Source organism: Anguilla anguilla, chromosome 5 (genome assembly GCF_013347855.1).
Source record: "Anguilla anguilla isolate fAngAng1 chromosome 5, fAngAng1.pri, whole genome shotgun sequence".
NCBI classification, from domain to species: domain Eukaryota; kingdom Metazoa; phylum Chordata; class Actinopteri; order Anguilliformes; family Anguillidae; genus Anguilla; species Anguilla anguilla.
In genome coordinates, this window is record NC_049205.1 from 27,414,351 (window position 1) to 27,432,743 (window position 18,393).

Genomic DNA, 18,393 nt, shown 5'->3' on the forward strand with positions numbered 1-18,393 from the left:
GCGTCAGTTATGGGAGGCTAATTACCGTTAATACGAAGAGACGTGCCCTTTGTGACTGAACAACCGCTCGTGCTACTAGGGCAGAGATTTAATTAAGCGCGCTTCTGCTTTTTAGAACACTCCGAAGAAAAGTAATTGGATCGCATACCTGAGGAACAAAGGTGCGCGGCAACATTGGCCGTTTGTAGCGGCATCAGGGCTCCAAATTGTTAATTTTTGCAGTCTGGAAAAAATAATCCCTGTTTAGATTAAGATAAGAAGACACTAATAATAGGTCTTACTGTTCTTCAAGTGGGATTTCTTTAAGGGTTTGTCAGGACGCAGGGATAAGACCAGTTTGTCTCACCCGAGGAATCGCTCTGAACAAGGTATTTAATTGACTGCGACGAGTTGACCCATCCTGCTGAGCTTCGGTCTAAGCACCCATGCTGTCGGGAATCCTGCTCGTGGGGAGAGCCAGCCAGCGGCAACTGGTTTCCCATGGTGTATCTCTCTTGCTCGCAGGGCAGAACATGGTTGGTGATTACCTGTGAAACATGAATTAATATTCCTCCTACTTGTCTTTACAGATTATTAGGCCTAACTAACTGAATTTAATGAGGGGATGCATTTATCTTTCCTGAATTAGCATTGTTTCGCTATTGCTTTTTAATTTTGTTCATTGAAAAACATTCTGAAATATTCACAAGTCAGTGCACTGAGTTTTGTTAATCTGGGCCCATCTAGTCACTGACAACTAGCTGCCGTTGTCCTATTTAGTCCCTAATTGAAATTGCATTTCACTTAATACTTAATGCCAGTTGCTAGGCTACAGGATCCATGTGTCAAATAAATTAGTATCCAGCTCAAACCTACAGCCCAAAGTCACTCATGCTGTTGCATTAACAAATCTATTCAATTTGACCTATTATATTTATCTAATGCGGACATCTTATATGTGCACACCTCAGTTTGCCAGATAAGAATACATAATTCTACTGAATTTAATGTACCAACAAACAAATCTCAAGTTTACTTCCATATGTTATTCCATAAAATAAAACAGATTTAAAAAATAGGTCACCCTAGTATAGTTTTCATTCAGTTTAAACAGTTTGGCATTTTACGGTATTAGTGTCTTTCTGCTGATTCTTTCATTTTTTGTGAGTGTTCCAGTTGTTGGTGTGCGACGTGGTGGGGCAAGGGGGAATGTATCATGAAGTTGTTTGTACCTCCCTCACTGTATTATTCACACCAATCTGATGTGGCACATGCAGTGAGCTAAACCCAGGATTAAGATTTCCGTAGAATATGAGGAGAGCTTTGTATGTTAAACGGTTTTTATTTTTATTTTTTTTACCATACTGTAATTGCATACTTGTAGTAAACCACACTGCAATGTCATGTCATGTCATATATGTGTACCAATGTAACCCATGCTATTCTTTATTATACTCTGCTGTCATTTATACACATTTGACCTGTATAATATGGCAAGGAGCATTGGAGGGATTACAAGGTATATTGGGATTTCTCCTTTGAAAAACACTGCAGTGCCACAGTGCTTTATGATCACTGTGAAGTAAGCTGAATCATGATTTGTTATATGTTTATATACTCTGATATATGGTAGACAAATTGGTTTTGCAGAAAATGAAATAATTTTTACACTGCATATTGTGAATGTGGTAAACCTGTGACACAGAAGTGCTTGCAAAACTGTCTAAATTAATAGTGCAATATTAAAAAAACAATCATTTTCTCTTGTTATTGACATATAGATTCTTAAAGAAACTGGAGAGAATGTCAAACATTTGACTTCTGATGGTAAATTTGTTTATATAAATCATACTGTTGAAATAACAAATATTTCTTATGATGAATGTCAATAATAATGAAAATGACAACAGAAAATCGATGGCTAATTTAATCTTTTAAATAAACACAGCAGTACCAGCAAAATGTGTGTATGGGTCTTCAACCACTCCGATAACTTAAAGTCGGACTGAAATTTGAAATACTGTATCATTATTTATATTCTATACCGTTGCAAAATTGTTTCTAAATGGTTTTAAAATGTTTTTTTGAATAATAATAAAAATTTATACTTTTGGACATATCACAAAAATGTTATTATCATGTTACTATGGAGGTCGGATACTGCGTGGGCGGGGTCGAGGGCGTACCCCTTGCGTTCTGAGTGACAGCTAGTGGGCGGACCATCTGAAAATGTTGACTGTGACAGCCATCAAGATAAAATAATAGGGTGACAGGCTACATTTCAGTAGATAGGTAAAGCTAAATGAGTTGTCATATTGCACAAAGTCAACAAATCTCCATAGCTAGTTAGATAAATAATATTCGGCCTTCCTGAATTGTTTCTTTATATTTCGTGTGATAATTATTACATTACATTACAGGCATTTGGCAGACGATTATGTTATGTTGATGCTAAGATTGCTTTTCAGCTATGCCAGCTAACGTTAGCGAATGTAGCTGTTAGCCATCTTCCTAGTAAGCCGGGCGAAGGTAATTCATACACTCAGTAATTATACATCCAAAATATAATAATATAAGAAACTTACTTTGTGGTTATCCTCCGTACTGTGCTTGATCGAATTGTGGGGACTGCTCAGCGTATTTTTAAGTTGCATTCTGTCGTGCATTTTTTATTATAGCTATTTGCTAAAGTTGCTATATGGTGCTAGTCAACTACAGCGTTGGCCAAAGTGATAATACCATGCCATTCTCAGAATAATATATATTTTCTTTTATTTTGTACCGCATAGGAAAAGTACATGTGCTTTACATAAATACATTAAATGACGTTTTGGATATTTTTACAGACGCAGTTGCGAGCGAGCCTGTTACCAACAATATCCGTTTATTGCGCCATTGAGAGCGAAGTTGCGAGCGAACCTGTTTCCAACAATATTTTTATCGCTCTGTACAGCAATAAATGCAGATCCCGCGCAGCAGTTGTCGTGTCATCTTTACAAGGAAACACAACTCAGAGACAACCCCGCTACAGCTGGACAGTGGGGACTGCTCCAGGGTTCAGTCGCAGTTCTTCGCAAAATCCACTCTGTTTTTGCGCCCAATTCAAAAAGTCGTCTGGTTTAAAATGCAGACTACAGACTCTTGTGTTGTTTTATGGAGTTACTTTTGTGTCTTTATTAGGCAATCAAACAGAATAGATTTGAGAGCAAAACATTCCACACTGCAATCAAAAAATAGATTTGAGAGCAAAACTATCGACACTGCAATCAAAAAATGTTTTATTGCAAGTTAAATAAATTTGTGATTAAAAGGTATTAATACGAATCAAAAACTTTTGTTTGCAAATAAAAAAGTTTTCTTTGCAAATCGAAAAGTTTTGAACGCTGTTTTTTGCAAATCCAAAAGTTTTGAATGCTGTTTTTTGCGAATCCAAAAGTTTTCGTGGGCGGGACCTACGCTGAAAGATGTAAGACACGTCTCTATTGGCCAGTCTCGATCGGAGTGACAGCTTGGCAACATCCACAGTGTTGGTAAACGAGAGAGGGAGTTTTTAAGTCCATGGAGCGGAGCGGAGAAGACAGAACATCAATGCGCAGGTGTGTTTACACATAACTTCCGTCTTAGTAATAGCAAGAATGTTATGTTTGAACTGGTGCATGTAGACTGTAGACCCGGACACAACCGTAGTAATGTGTTAACATGGCGGCACAATTATATCGAGAAAGAATTGTTAAACAAAAGTAATCTACTTGCACCAGTTCAAACATATCATTCTTGCTATTAAGATGGAAGTTATGTGTAAACATACATGCGCATTGATTTTCTGTCTTCTCCATGCAGGCCCGGTGCCAGGATGAAGTGGCTGAGGGGGCAGTTAAAAATGGCAAGGGGGCAAATCTTTATATATAGTAAAACAGTAGGTTATAACAGAAAATAATAATAAATGTGATTTTATCCACGAAAATGGCTATACAAAAAGGCAAAATAAATGTTGTGGTCGCGATCGCTGTCGTAGATTTTTAAATATTTAAAAAGTTTTCTCTCTTTGCAGTGGTTTGAGCTGGAAACGAGCTGTAAGAGTGGAATAAGCCCCCCCAAAGTGAAGCACAACACTGCCTACTGGTCGTAGATGAGATCACTGTGAGGTTGCTTTCCGTAGAGGATTTCAGCTGCATGCTGCCATATTCCTGAAAATGCTGCAGCTGTAGGTTTAATGAGATTCATTGATTTAACCATGCAATATCCTCTGAAAGGCTAAATAACAACAACACAAGACTACTGTTTCAAAAACAAATAATACATTTATTTCACAGTGGTGAAGCCAGTATTAAACCTGAGTGTCCTCGAGTGTCCACTGAGTTATGACTGCTAAAATCAACAAAATAATAGCCAACAGTGTCAGGGTCATTAAGTAAAAAAAAAAAAAAAAGATCAGATTGTTTTGTCTGTCTTTCTGCTCATGCCATGCAGCTCTCTCGCTCTCTCCCTTTCTCTCTCTCCTGTTGACCAAAACTTCACTTCTCTGTCGTTTCCATTCTGTGGATTGCTACAATGGAAAAAATAAAATTAGGGCCGAAAAGTTCTATTTACAACTACAAAAAGCAAGCAAGGCTGAACTGAAGTGATGTGTTCTGTGTATCTCTCCTCCGCTCCTTTCAGTTCCAGGGACAGTGCCACGCGGCCCTATGCAAATAGCCTAAATGTATCTGTCTCCGACATGCCAAACCAGCAGAAAAATAAACCATCTAAATTCTGTATTACCTTTCCTCAGTAGAGTTGCAGCCTCCTTGTTTGTTTGTTGAACTTCCTGAGTAAGCGATCCTTCCCGGCTTCTTACCGAAATCGTTCTGTAAGATCCCCTTCAAACGCCGGTTGGATCATGTGAGCTTTTCTCGGGTGTAGCATGCTTCGTCGTTGCTGACTGAAGACGTTAGTTAGCGTTAAAAATGTGTTCTCGCACGTCGCTGAGGATGCCCCAAAAGTCACTCCATGTTTCAGTTCAGTAAGCACGCGTGGCATGGCGGTGAGAGGCCCAGAGTAGCGCTGCAGGATGGCAGCAGGGGTCCATTTGTCTTGGGTAGAGCGGGCCATTTCAGACTGTAAAAAGTGTGGAGCTACAGAAAACTCAGATCCCACCAAAGCTGTGTTGGTGAGCTTCAGCAGTGGTTTCACCTTCTGTACATCCAAAGTAAGGACTGTCTGGGTCAAGGGCACACATTGCCTCAACTAGCTGCCTGTTCTGTTCACTAAATCTTGTGTTCATCTCCCCAGTGACACTATCCAGTGTGCTGAAGAAGAGCCGCTTGCACTCTGTCTCATTTCCTCTGTCCTGCTGCTGCTGGCCTAAAGTGCTCTCCACCACGTACTGCTTCAGGTGTGTAGGAACTTGGCGCATTCTCTTACTTGGCGGAGGAGCTGCTGTTTCTGATGCATCATGTGGGCCAGTGGCATGCTGTGCCCAGATGGCTTGGAACTCCAAGTCACATCTGATATTCTCCACGCAATCCAACACACTTTTCACAACCTTCACTCCAGTGTAGAGGTCTGTTTTTTATCCTGTAACACTTTGTTAGGAGGATCAAGGAGTGCAAGGATTCTGTGGACCATAACCACAGTAAACCTGAAGTAGGTGTCATTGATTGTTTTTTTGGAGCCCTGCTGCCTCTACTTTCAGTTCCATGAGCTGAAGGCCACTGCTGTCAATCTCCACGAGGAACTGCACAATAGCGTCATAACTGTTAACGATGACTGACACGGCAGCCAGGTGATCGGTCCACCTTTGGTCCAGTAGCCTTTTCAGATGTTCTCCCGTGTACACTGCGGCCACAGTTGGCTTTTTCAGAAACCGGTAAAGCATGTCACACACGTCGAAAAAGTCTTTTAGTGCATTCTCAGCTGACATGGTGTGGATAACCACCAGATGTAGTTGATGGTTGAAAAAATGCACATACGGGACTTCTCGATCACCTTTCTCCTGTAATATTTGCTGTACACCTCTTTTTTTAGATGACATCACGCTTGCACCATCATAGCATTTATCCTCATTGACTGAGGATCTTTTCTGTGCTCAGGCCTGCCTTTTCTCAGCTCAGAAAGGACTAAGTTTGTCAGACTTAACGCATCACAGTGCTCTGTAGTGGCCATTACCAGCAGCCTTTCGCGCGTCGCATTATCCATGTCTAGATAACGGAGCACAATTGACACATTCTCGCAACCAGTTGGATCCTTTGTCCCGTCCACCTTCAACGTGTACCAGCTATTCCCTATTTCTTCAACTATTTCACTGGTCACTATTTCACTCATGACCACTATTATTTCGTTCTGAATTTCGTGTGACGTGTAGGTGGAATTTTTTTTGGATGGTGCTAAATACCTGGGCTAGGGCATTGTCTTTCCTCAGCGTGTATTCCATCATAGACAAAAATAGTCCACTTCCCCCCTATGCTCTTGACTCCAAAGCGTCCAACGTCCCCCTCAGCGGTTGCTGGTGTGCCACAAGGAACTCAATGATATCTACGATCGCACTCAAATGTAAGCGGGGCGACATAGCTCAGGAGGTAAGACCGATTGTCTGGCAGTCGGAGGGTTGCCGGTTCAAACCCCGCCCTGGGCATGTCGAAGTGTCCTTGAGCAAGACACCTAACCCCTAACCCCTAACTGCTCTGGCGAATGAGAGGCATCAATTGTAAAGCGCTTTGGATAAAAGCGCTATATAAATGCAGTCCATTCACCATTTACAAGCGATTCTTTGCCAGTTGCCCCTCGTTGGCAAGTGTGGAGACCTCAGCTCCTGTTGCACTACGAGCACAGTATTCCTTCCAGAGAGCACTGCATTTCAAATGTTCCTTGCTGGATGCATGTCTTGCAAAACCTTTTGTGCTTTCCGTCGCAGATTTCCAGTTAGAGAAGCCAGTTTCAGTGAAGGCTTTGTCGGCATTAGCACTAGACCCAATACTAAACTTCCGACATGGAAAGCAAAAGGCAGCATCAGCAACTACTGAATATTCCAGCCACTCCTTCCATTAAACCAGCTTCTGCTAAACGAGCGTTTTTGGGTATTATTAAATATCCAAGTAGGGTAGGATTGCAGGTGCACCTGGGCTGGCTCCTCTGTCCCAAGATCGACAGGAGCAGTCAGAGCTGGGTAGGGCTGTGGGCCCATTCTGACCTTGCTTTCCGCCCGGGTAACATCTTCTGCGCCTGGTTCGGGCTCGGCGATATCATTGGTGCTGCTGGGGCTACTGGCCTCGGCTGGGGTGTTCTGTTTTTTCTTACAAAGCGACGTTCTGATATCCATTCTTTCTAAACTGCTTTTTGGCTAAGCAAATGTAACAATGGCAAAAGTTTAACAACAAAACAAGCAAGCAAACTAGCAAGTTAGCAAGCAAACTAGCTTGCGTGTTAACGGTTTTAACGTTTTTTATTTTATTTTTAATAACATCGCGTGCAGCGTGCCGTGAGGTTCAAATCTAATAAATAAATCTCTTGGCAAAGCACAACAGTTCTGTCCATGGTTCCGAAATAACAACGATATGAATGTTTCAGGGGGAAAACTTCAAAGCCGGTGTTTCATTACTGTCATCTCTATGACACTTGTATCTCGGCCAACATTTTGTTGTTTTTGCTATTTTTAAATCCGCTGGAGACTTAAACACTTGTTTTACCTAAGAAAGGTGCGTTTGTTTTGCTGGTTTAATAAACTGTTCTATTCGCAAAGATACAACTGTGTGTGGACAGTATCTCTCCTGTGAAACGCTACATTATTATGTTGCATCGATCAGGTGCTAGCTAACCTTAGTTAGCTAGCCAGTGATTTAATGGGAATATAGCTAACGTTAGCTAACTTATTAACTAACTGTTAGCTAACATCAGTGAGAGGATGACATGAACAAGTGTCTGTGATGACATACGGTAGTATTTTTCAGTAATGTTACTTCGTAGAAAACATTATCACTGTTGACTTTATTTTAAAAGCTGGCTAGCTAGCTAACGTTAACTATCGTTGTCATAAAATTTTTCCCGACCGTGAAAACTGCCGGACTTGTTTACATTTTGGACAGATTTGGCTAGGGGGTAAATCTATCGCTGTTTCCGTTGCAGCACTTTCGACACAAGCAAAATCGGAAGCGCTATCCTAAAATTTCTTATCATCTTGAATAGTGCTGACCCGCAACCGTAGTATGTGTTAACACGGCGGCACAATTATATCGAGAAATACCATCTTTGCGAAAAAAACGCTATATTCTGTAAATGTAGCCTATTTAGACCAAACGTACCATGCATAAAAACATAAAAATGCTCGTCAATCACCCACTTCATAGCGCGCAGTGTTTAAAACCATAAAGCCACCCCTTACCAAAAAATCTAATTAAATTAAAACTGTAGGCTACACGTTAACGTTAAATATAGACCCACTAGTCTGACTTTGACAGCTTTGGGACTAAACTGGGTCTCGTTTTAGTTAATAACAGTAAAAGTAACTTAAACATCCACTGAGCACTAGTGACTTACTACTAGTTAAGTATTTTAGTATTATGGGCTATCCCATGATATTGCCCAGGGCTGCGTTTCCCAGTTTCGATGTACCTTAATGTTCTACGAAAGTTTCTAATGTATACCAGAGCTTGCTTAAGGGACAGTTTCAAAGGTACATCGTAAATTGGAGCTGGCCTTCACTGTGGTGCTGAAAAATGTATCAGTCGATGCCACGCGAATCGATTGTCTCTCTTGTAAAGGCTTATGAATGACGTTTTAATATAACAAGTGTTGTCATAATCATTTTTCATCAATCTAATATTGCAGAAGAGGAAGCTATGCCTACTAAAGATCATCTGCTAATCTCTTTAAGAGTCAAGACGAGACCTTGTGATAGTTTCAATAAATACATAAACTGTAGGCTACAAAACATAAAATGAAGAGCATCAATCTGGACATATAAGCCATAGTCTGGGACTTCTTGGAAGCCCAGGAAAAAGGACATTGCTACATATGGGTGAATTATTTTGTTCTCATTGAAACAAAGGTCTAATTAGGGGTCCAAGCAGCGAAGCTGGTGGAACCCTATTGTATCTGTTAGGATTATTATTATTATTATTATTATTATTTTTCTCCGCTAAAAGTGCCTGAGGCTCAGCAACCATAAATCTTACAGCAACCAAATTTGGCAGGTGGGTTCCTATGGCCCCCCACTACTCAGGCACCAAAAATCACCTATGTCGGCCAGATGGTGGCGCTATAACAAAGGGTCATGCGTAAAAGGCCATAACTCCCACACCATAAGTTAGATCAACACAAAACCTCATTGACCTATGCATCTGAACGTGTTCTACAACTTTGCCATTGGGACCACCTATGTCCACCATATTATTTGCCCGCCATTTGGACGTTTTTATTAGCTGCGGCGCGGTAGCGCTGTAGCTCCAAATCTTAAGTGTTACAACATCTAGTAAACTTCTTTACGGCAAGCGGCTAGAAGACATCCATGGCAACGCAACTAAGTAATCACCACCTACGGTCTCGTTTTTATCAGTGAGGGGAGGGTCTGAATGTCGGGGAAGCAATGGAAGACCAGCCAGAGTGCATGCTAGGCTACTAAAAGTGTGTTAGTAAAAGCTTTTTGACAGGATGAATAATTAATTTTCTTTGGCATCTTTTGAAGACAATATCTGGTGAGTTCGTTTAGTCGTTGAATCTGTCATTATGCTGAGAAATAGCTAAACCATTTTATTGAAAGTATTTGAGTTTTGTGCAATCGCGCAAAAACGCGCTGGTATAATAAAACAATGACGGTAATACATATGTAGTCCGCTTCGTTCCCTTGCTACCATAATATAAACTATCTTGTATCTACAGCTGCAGTTTCTCGCTGCAATTACTAATATTGAATATGAACAAAAGACGCAATTTATGCTGTAGCCTGCCAGTGTCTGGATAAATAATACGGTACTCCGCACGCAGGTAGCATGGATGGCGAGTTGGTATTTCGTTTTTTGCTACTAAAAGTTTGTTAGTAAAAGCTTTTTGAGAGGATGAATCATCACTTTTCTTTGGCATGGATCCATTTGAAGACAATATCGGGTGAGTTCGTTTAGTCTTCGAATCCGTCATTAAGCTGAGCGAAATCGTATTCCGTAGCAACAAGATAAACCCGACATTAGCCCTAAAATATGCCAATACACCAGTGAAAACTGGATAACGAAATAAACAAGACAGTTTTTAAAAAATTAGGTTATGCCATGTCATTCTACAGTCAATATCTGGGACTAAACATTGAATAAATATACAATCTACCATTGGTTTTACGCATAGAGATGTCCCTTTTGAGACTGAGTGGTCATATATTGTCTTGGACAATCTGTTTGTGAAATATACGCGCATTTGTGATGCCTGGGTAGGCTACCTTCAAAAATAGCTGTGCGTAATACCACACCTGTTGCTTACGGCGTTGTCGCACTTTTTAGTACAATTTGGCTTGATTGACAATTCATTTATTCAGTAGGTGAGAGTATAAGCTTTCTAACGATGTATAACATGTCTGATTTTGCTTTTGGAATAGCGTTTTATAGGTCAGCGTGACCGAAAATTTTCTTATCTGCCAATGTCTAAATAAATAATACGGTAGGCTACTTTGCGCGCAGCACGCAGGTGGCGAGTTGATATTTCGTCTTTTGTTTCATTTTTTCTCAATGTCATATTTATTATTTGAAATTAATATTTATGTGTTATTATTATATATGTCTCTGAGGCGCTCTGAAATGTGCATTCTCTGCTAAGGTGAGCAATGGATTGGAATAGGTATGTGTCTGACGTAATGTTGCAAGGTGTACCGAAACTTAAGCACTTTCTCGGTACTTAAAAAAAAAAGAAAAAGAAATGGTTCGGTATTAGAATTTTCCGACGTTTGGTAGTTTTGCGTCAAATGTAAAAGCCAGGGAAATGTGTCTTCCGCATTACCGAATGAGAGGATGAAAAGTGTAATTTGTGACAGGTGCTGGTGTTTTGGTCCGCAAGTAGGGCAAGGTCATTTTTCAGTTTTTTACAGATTACGAAAGTGCAGATTATAAACTTTCAAATGATGTGTCATACATTGAAATCTGAAAATAGTTGAAGAAGATATGCTTATTTGATTGTTGGTACTCCTAAAATCAAGTAGCAGAGAAAATCCACTTGAAAGATCTTGAACTTTTCACACTTCTCACAGGGAGATAATGGGTGGGAACAATAGCTAGTTAACTCCACCCCAACCACTCCCCCACTAGAGTACCTGTAAATCTTTGCCCATTTAGGGGTTACCCTATTTAAAGCTTTATAACTTCAGATGTGAATACCACAGAGACTAGAAAAATGTCTTAAATGAAGCAATACATTTGTACCATTTATAGTACTAGCTTAGATTACTTTATATTCATAATTTTGTAAGAAATAAAGTGCCACTAATGCAATGGTCAAGGCAAAAAATCTAAAATGAATTTGCTCCTTTTTTAGTTCGCAATGAAATACTGGGAGATTGCGGGTTAAAGTATACATGTCCTGGATCAAAAACTTCTTGACCACAAGTTCATAAAATCTAAGGGTGGATATGTAGAACTACTAAAGATCTATGAAGCAAAAACTAAGCAGTGTACCCAGCATCTCCAAATCTACCCACAATGTCTAAATTATTAACACTGGTCTAAAATAGCTAAGGGTCCAGAAACAAATCCAAAATCTCTCCAAAAAGGAATATAATGCGTTTTGTCCATTGTAAAGCATATGAGCCCCTTATGAAGGTTTAAGATGAAACATAGATACAATTTAAACATAATGCAAACATATAGTCACACAATGCTGCACAGTTCCTAAATGTGTAATAATTAACTCTTGTATGTAGCCTATTTCTATACTCCTATGTTTTCTTGTATGGGAATGGGACGATATAAAAACATTTTTCAGCCATCCACCACGTTTTGGCAATGCTTCAACACTCTCCTCATCACTGTTGTATGCGTCACAAAAACCATTACACTACTAACTAACGCTTACATTACAGTGTGAAATATCCACATTACATAATACCACTAACCTATTTAAAGACACTCAATTTCTAAAATAACGTAATAACCGAAATATTTTGAGCAGTAATACTTACATAGCAATGATGAAATCTTATCTATGTTCAGTAGATGGAGACAGAGACAGTAAATCAATGACGATCAAAGTTATATCCGCTTCTGTTTTGCTCCAGAAAACGATGTCAGATAGGTCTATCAGCAAACATATGGCTTAGCTATGCCCAGAAGTCTTCAATAATAATGGTATTTTCCAAGGAATTACGAAAAATCATTGACAACTTTTCGTTAGGTGCAACGTCTTTTAATGCTACCATATAGAGCGAATGCCATGGTAAGAAAATGTTCGGTTACGCTAACCTATAAAACGCTATTCCAAAAGCAAAATTAGACATGTTATACATCATTAGAAAGGATTATAAAGCTTATACTCTCACCTACTGATTGAGCGTCCGCCATTTTAGCAACCTCACACAGTAAACAAACATAGGCTACTACCACACGGCTTTATTTATGGGCGGTGGCTTGACCGAAACAAAGTGACAATAGCCAATGAAATCAAACATGCTAATTAAACTGCACCCCCATCACGCCTCCAAAACCCGGCTGTAAGAATCACTAAAACAAACCGACTTTGCTGACAAATTATAAGTATTTAGTGACCCTAAAAATGTTGTTTATTCTATTGAGTGACTTCTTCAACACTTTAACTTTTCTCCAGCACCCGTCACATTTGTCAGAATCTTCGCTAGATGGCAGTAGCAACTAAGGTTGGCAAGTGAGGTGACGTGCGCTTGTGCATTTCTCGTAGCTGATACAGCGCAAGCTTAGACTCAGTTCACTTCAGTAGCAATAGCTGTTCTAATTTGTAAATATTTTATTATAGGAAGATGCTGTATTGTTATTGAAATATGCTGTTTTTAGATCTATTTTAAAGTGAAAGACCTGTTTAAAGATAATTTACTTTACAATTGTTTAATTTTTTAAATATATTTAATATAGTTTTCTATAGTTTAGTGTTGTACCACTATAAGCCTATGCTTATTGATGTGTTGAACAGGCTTTAACTTAAAGGTTGTTAATAAACCAGGTTTTTAATAAACCGTGAATTCGAAAATGAGGTCAACCCCATTATGTTTCTGATCTATTAAGGTAATTTCAGTATCGTTAGGTACCGAGTATTGAATCAGTATCGTTTCAGTATCCAGTATCGTGATACTAAACCTGGTATCAGTATCAAAGTCAAAATTTTGGTATCGTGACAACACTAGTGTGACACCTTTTTTAGTTGCGGCATGGAAGCGCTGCAGCTGTACATACACACCGGGCCATCTAAGTGTTACGGCATGCCATCTAAGTGTTACAACCTAGTAAAGGCCTTTACGGGAAGTGGCCAGGACACATCTATGGCGACGCAACTAAGTAATCCGATAGCGTCTCTTAGCACAAAATTGGCCATAAGTCATCAATATTTTATACAATTATCATGATATTCAGTAGATATGTTGGGTGAAGGTATATGGTCATGAGGACAAAGCCATTTTAAAATCGATACATAGGGGGCGCGATAGTGCCAATACTTGGACCCCTCCCAATGCCGCTTGCGGCTTTAATGTTCATTTGTTTTTGTCACACAATATACAGGCAACTGTAGCAGCATATCCACTGATTCCCGCTGACTTTTCTCTGCAATGCAAAAATGATCGTAGATGAAAGGCAAAAACGCGTCTGTGGAAATTGATCATGATTAATTCTATACCGGGTATGCCTTATGAATAGGCCTACCTGTTAAAGTGATATGTTCATGATTTGCTGTTGGATAGTCTTAACCAAGAGTTTAACCAAGAATATCATTATTGGATTGTTTACTGAAAATCGTGAAACAACATGGTAAGAAAGAAATGTTCTGTAATGTTGATATTTACCCACTGCTATTCTGTTTTATATAGGAGGTATGAGCTAAAGGAAAGGGGTGTAGATCATCTGTCCTGTTTGTTCATTGTGAGCCACCGTACCTGTATGTGTGTTCATGGCTAGGCCAATCAACGTGCTTTAGTTCCGTCTAGTTCGGTCATGAAAGTATACTCACTCAATGTCGGCTTTGCTCACACGGTTTTATATTCTTAAACCGGCGGTTTGTTCCAAGTCAGTGTAGTCATTGACTCACACACAAACAAACTATTTTCTACGGGTATTTTTTTTTTCACAAATTGGATTAGTATTGTGGATAGGCCCTATACTTTATGCTTTATACATCATGATGGCAATAGACAGGTAAAACAACAGCATTTTCACAGAAACGTTGTTTGGATAATTAATTTTCATAAAGTTAATATTAAACTATCTATGTCATTTGAGCATGCAGATGTAGCCTACTAGATGCGCACTGTAGTACAACTGTCGATTTGAAAAGCAAAATGTTGGCCTAATAAGGCTAAAACTGTGACAGGATGAGCGGAGCGCATTGCTAAGGGACAGCTACGAGTGCCTCAGACCACCCTTCTACCTTTCAAAAGGTATACCTTAGCTAAGGAGGCACTCGGAAACAGCTTGACAACTAAAGGAAGACCTTAAGCTATAAACTTTTGGATTCGCAAAAAACAGCATTCAAAACTTTTGGATTTGCAAAAAACAGCATTCAAAACTTTTGGATTCGCAAACAAAAGTTTTTGATTCGCATGAATACATTTTTAATTACAAATTTATTTTGCTTGCAGTAAAACATTTTTGATTGCAGTGTCGATAGTTTTTCTCTCAAAACTATTTTTTGATTGCAGTGTGGAAAGTTTTGCTCTCAAATCTATTCTGTTTGATTGCATAATAAAGACACAAAAGTAACTCCATACTGTTTGACACTAATGAACCTGATAAAAATTCTACCCACTTGTTTTTTACATGTGTGTCCTACGGGATTGCATGTAGTGAGTCAGTATTTGTGCATCCTTCAACACAACAATGCTGCTTGCAAGGTGCCATGTTTGCCAGACTTGACAGTGGCAAATGCAGCCTAGCCCTCAATGTCAATCATAAGCAAATACATGCTGTGATTGGCTGGATGCAAATGAAACCGCTTCCTGACGTCAAGAAGCGGCAATTTTAAAAATGTGGAAAAAAGAGCACAGTAGGCACAGTGATTTTTAAAACATCAATTTCTATAATTCGAAACAAAAAATTATAAATTGTAAATGATTTGATAATACAGCTGACACTGCCTATTTTACCACCAAGGGTAGTACAAAATATAAGCGAAGCAAATTCAGTGCGACTTTAAAACAACCTAATTGGCACAGCTTCTAAACTGATTACATTATTTTAGAAACATATGTACCTAGGTTCACTCAACATGTATTCTTAACCTGTTAAAAGAAAATTTTCCCCATGCAATTTTATGTATGTTCTCCTTTGTGTTTTTTGAGTGCAATGGGATAAACTTTTTTTTTGCAGATACGTCAAGCTATATCAAATGAAAATACAATCCTCACTGCAGCTTTGTGTTTGCCTTACTGAAACTCCCATAATTACATGTCACTTCTCTCAATTTAATCAAGTTTTTGTCATTATAATGTGAGCTTAATACATCCAGGGTAACCACACATACATGAGACCACATACACATAAATGAGAATAAAGCAACAATAAAAGTGACGCTTGAGCCACACTTCACAGTCATGTGTATGTTGCGCACCTGTTTCCTATGAAGCTAGAATGTCACCAACATTTTTCTTATAGTGGACTATTGTTTTATTGTAATTTTATTGTATATCATTTGTGGTATTGGTATCTCCATAGGTTGTACGTTCCACTTAGGGCATTGCAAATACAAATTAATATTTACAGTGCTGATATGTGCTGGATGAATGTAAAATTTCCCTTGGAGTCACAGTGTTTTTGCATTATTTTTCAATGTGATATCAATGTTTCATTTTAAACCATCATAAGGGGCAAACTTATATGCTTCTTTATTTTTTTCATTTTCAGAGAGGTTTTTGGACCCCTAGATATTTTAGACCAGTACATGATGAAAAGATAGTAATTCCCACTTGAAAATTATACAAACGTGAGTCACAACAGTTGATTTGTTGTGAAATATATGATTATGTTATGATTTATAGCAATACACAATATAGCCATTTTGGATTTGGAGACACTAAAGGACACTGCTTACTTTTTGTAGATTTTTAGTAGTTCCGCATATCACCCTAGGATTTTGCTCGTTTGTGGTCAAGAAATTTATGATCCAGGAAATGTATAGTTTTAGCTGTTTTGGCTCTCAGTAATTAATTTAAAATGAAACAAACTAAACAACCTAATTTTTGCATTTTTGCCAAGATAACTGCATTTGTGGCACTATTCTCCCTAAACTAGGAATATAAATGATTAATGTTCTCTGTAAAGCTCAAATCTTGAATTATAAAGCTTTAAATAGCACACTACCTAAATGGTGATTTGGTATCTGTGCAAAGGGGTTAAGCAATTCCTTAATAAATATACATATTGTGAATATTGTGACTTATATATATATATGCTGCCACTTCAAAGATCTGCACTTTGGGCAAGGTTTTAGTAAAGGATGGGTGTAGCATCTATGTTTTATTACAAGCAGTTGTTATTAGTTATTAGAGGTCCAAGCAGCAAAGCTTCTGGAACCTACTGTTTTGTGCTGTTTTTTATCTGGGGCCAAGCACCATATGTGCATAGGCACAAATTGTATTTGTTGGATTTTTTCACTATTATCATTTTTCTCCCACGGGAGTCTATGGTGGCCCCTAGAACCACTTGGTGGATTTTTGTGGATAGAAAACTGAGCACAGTCCAAGGTATCACCTCACCAAATTTGTGGTCATTACATTAGCCCCTCTTGAGCCACCAACAGGCCAAATTTGTACTTAACTTTTGGCTGTAAGTTTTGAAGCATTTGACCAGGAGTCTTGATTCTTTCCCCCCCTAGATTCCTTTGGTCCTGTTGAGTTCACCCACCCCCATCAATTTCCACCATATTGCATTTACCATAATTTAGAATTTCCCAAAAAACACATTTTAAATATCTCCTCCTAGACCACTGACTGGATGACCATGAAATTGGCATGCATCATTTTCAGAAGTACGTTTGTCAAGTTACCATAAAATCTATATATTTTATATAATTGCGTATATAAAATTTTCTGTAAGTCAACTTTTCAATCATAACCCATCACCCTGAAAAGTCAAACTCTGTGCTATAGCTATAGGTATATAGCATGCCCCACCAAGTCGTGACTTGACAGATGGCATACGTGCTATAACGTTATAAGGTTTTTAATCTATACAGTAAGTCAAGCTGCTCTTGCAAGCAATCCTCTTATGAACTTAATCAAGACTGTGCTAAGTTATGTTTGAAATCAACTAATGCTATTTGGAACAAACACAAAACTGATATTCTTCCCAAAAATATCATATAACTTGCATACATTTCATGTTGAAAAACCAGCGTTAATGTTACTACAGTTCTTACACTTGTAAGTTCACTTGTCTAACATTCAACCGATAAAGACGGATGGTCTCAATTAAAACAGAAGTCAGAAGAGTGAAGGGAGCATCACATTGCATTTTGGGTAATATCGCCACTCGGAGGGATGTCTTTTGGTGGTTCCGTTGGAGGGAAGAAAATGGGGCGATTGAGGGATTCACTTACTTAATTTAGATTGGAATGCCCTTGGTAGTAGCAGCTATATTACAGCCTGGTCATTTTGGAGATTTCCATCTCAAATTGAGGGCAAGTGTGCATGAAGAAGCAAGCATTTTTTCAGATTGGAATGGGGCCCTGGTCATTTCCCAGACTACGCTTACTGTAAAACAAAGGGTGACAAGACCTTCACTGTTTGGGAAACCCTAGCCTTTGGAACAATCTCCCTGTGCAAGCTGGCTAGTTCTTTAACCTCTTTTATAACTCTTTTAAAAGCATATTTTTTTTAAGGCTTGCTTTACTGAATTTGTGGGAGAAAATTTTTATTTAACTTTATTGTGCATGTGAAATATTTTATTGCTTTTTATCATTTTTTTTTAACTAGCCGCTTCCCTCTTCCTGTGTAATCACTCTAGTTGCAGATGGAGGTGACACTTTCTGCCCACAATGTATTCACACGCATTCTGCATACAAACATTAAAACAAAATTGGCATCTAGACTCACTTAACCCCTTAGTGCACATGCCAAAACTGGCAAATCGTTGCCCATTTAGCGGGTACCCTATTTAAAGCTTTATAACTCCAGATGTGAACACCACAGAGACTTGAAAAATGACTTAAATGAAGCAAGACATACTAATGCAGATTCGTTTATATTCATAATTTTGGAAGAAATAAAGTGCCACAAATACAGTTATCTAGACA

The 18,393-nt window shown here is 38.7% G+C and overlaps 1 protein-coding gene across 3 annotated transcripts in view; it reads left to right on the forward strand.

Annotated features, from left to right (window-relative positions):
* The window catches only part of LOC118227486 (tryptophan 5-hydroxylase 1), a 214,253-nt gene that overhangs the window by 164,773 nt on the left and 31,087 nt on the right, over positions 1–18,393 (forward strand). The window lies entirely within an intron of this gene.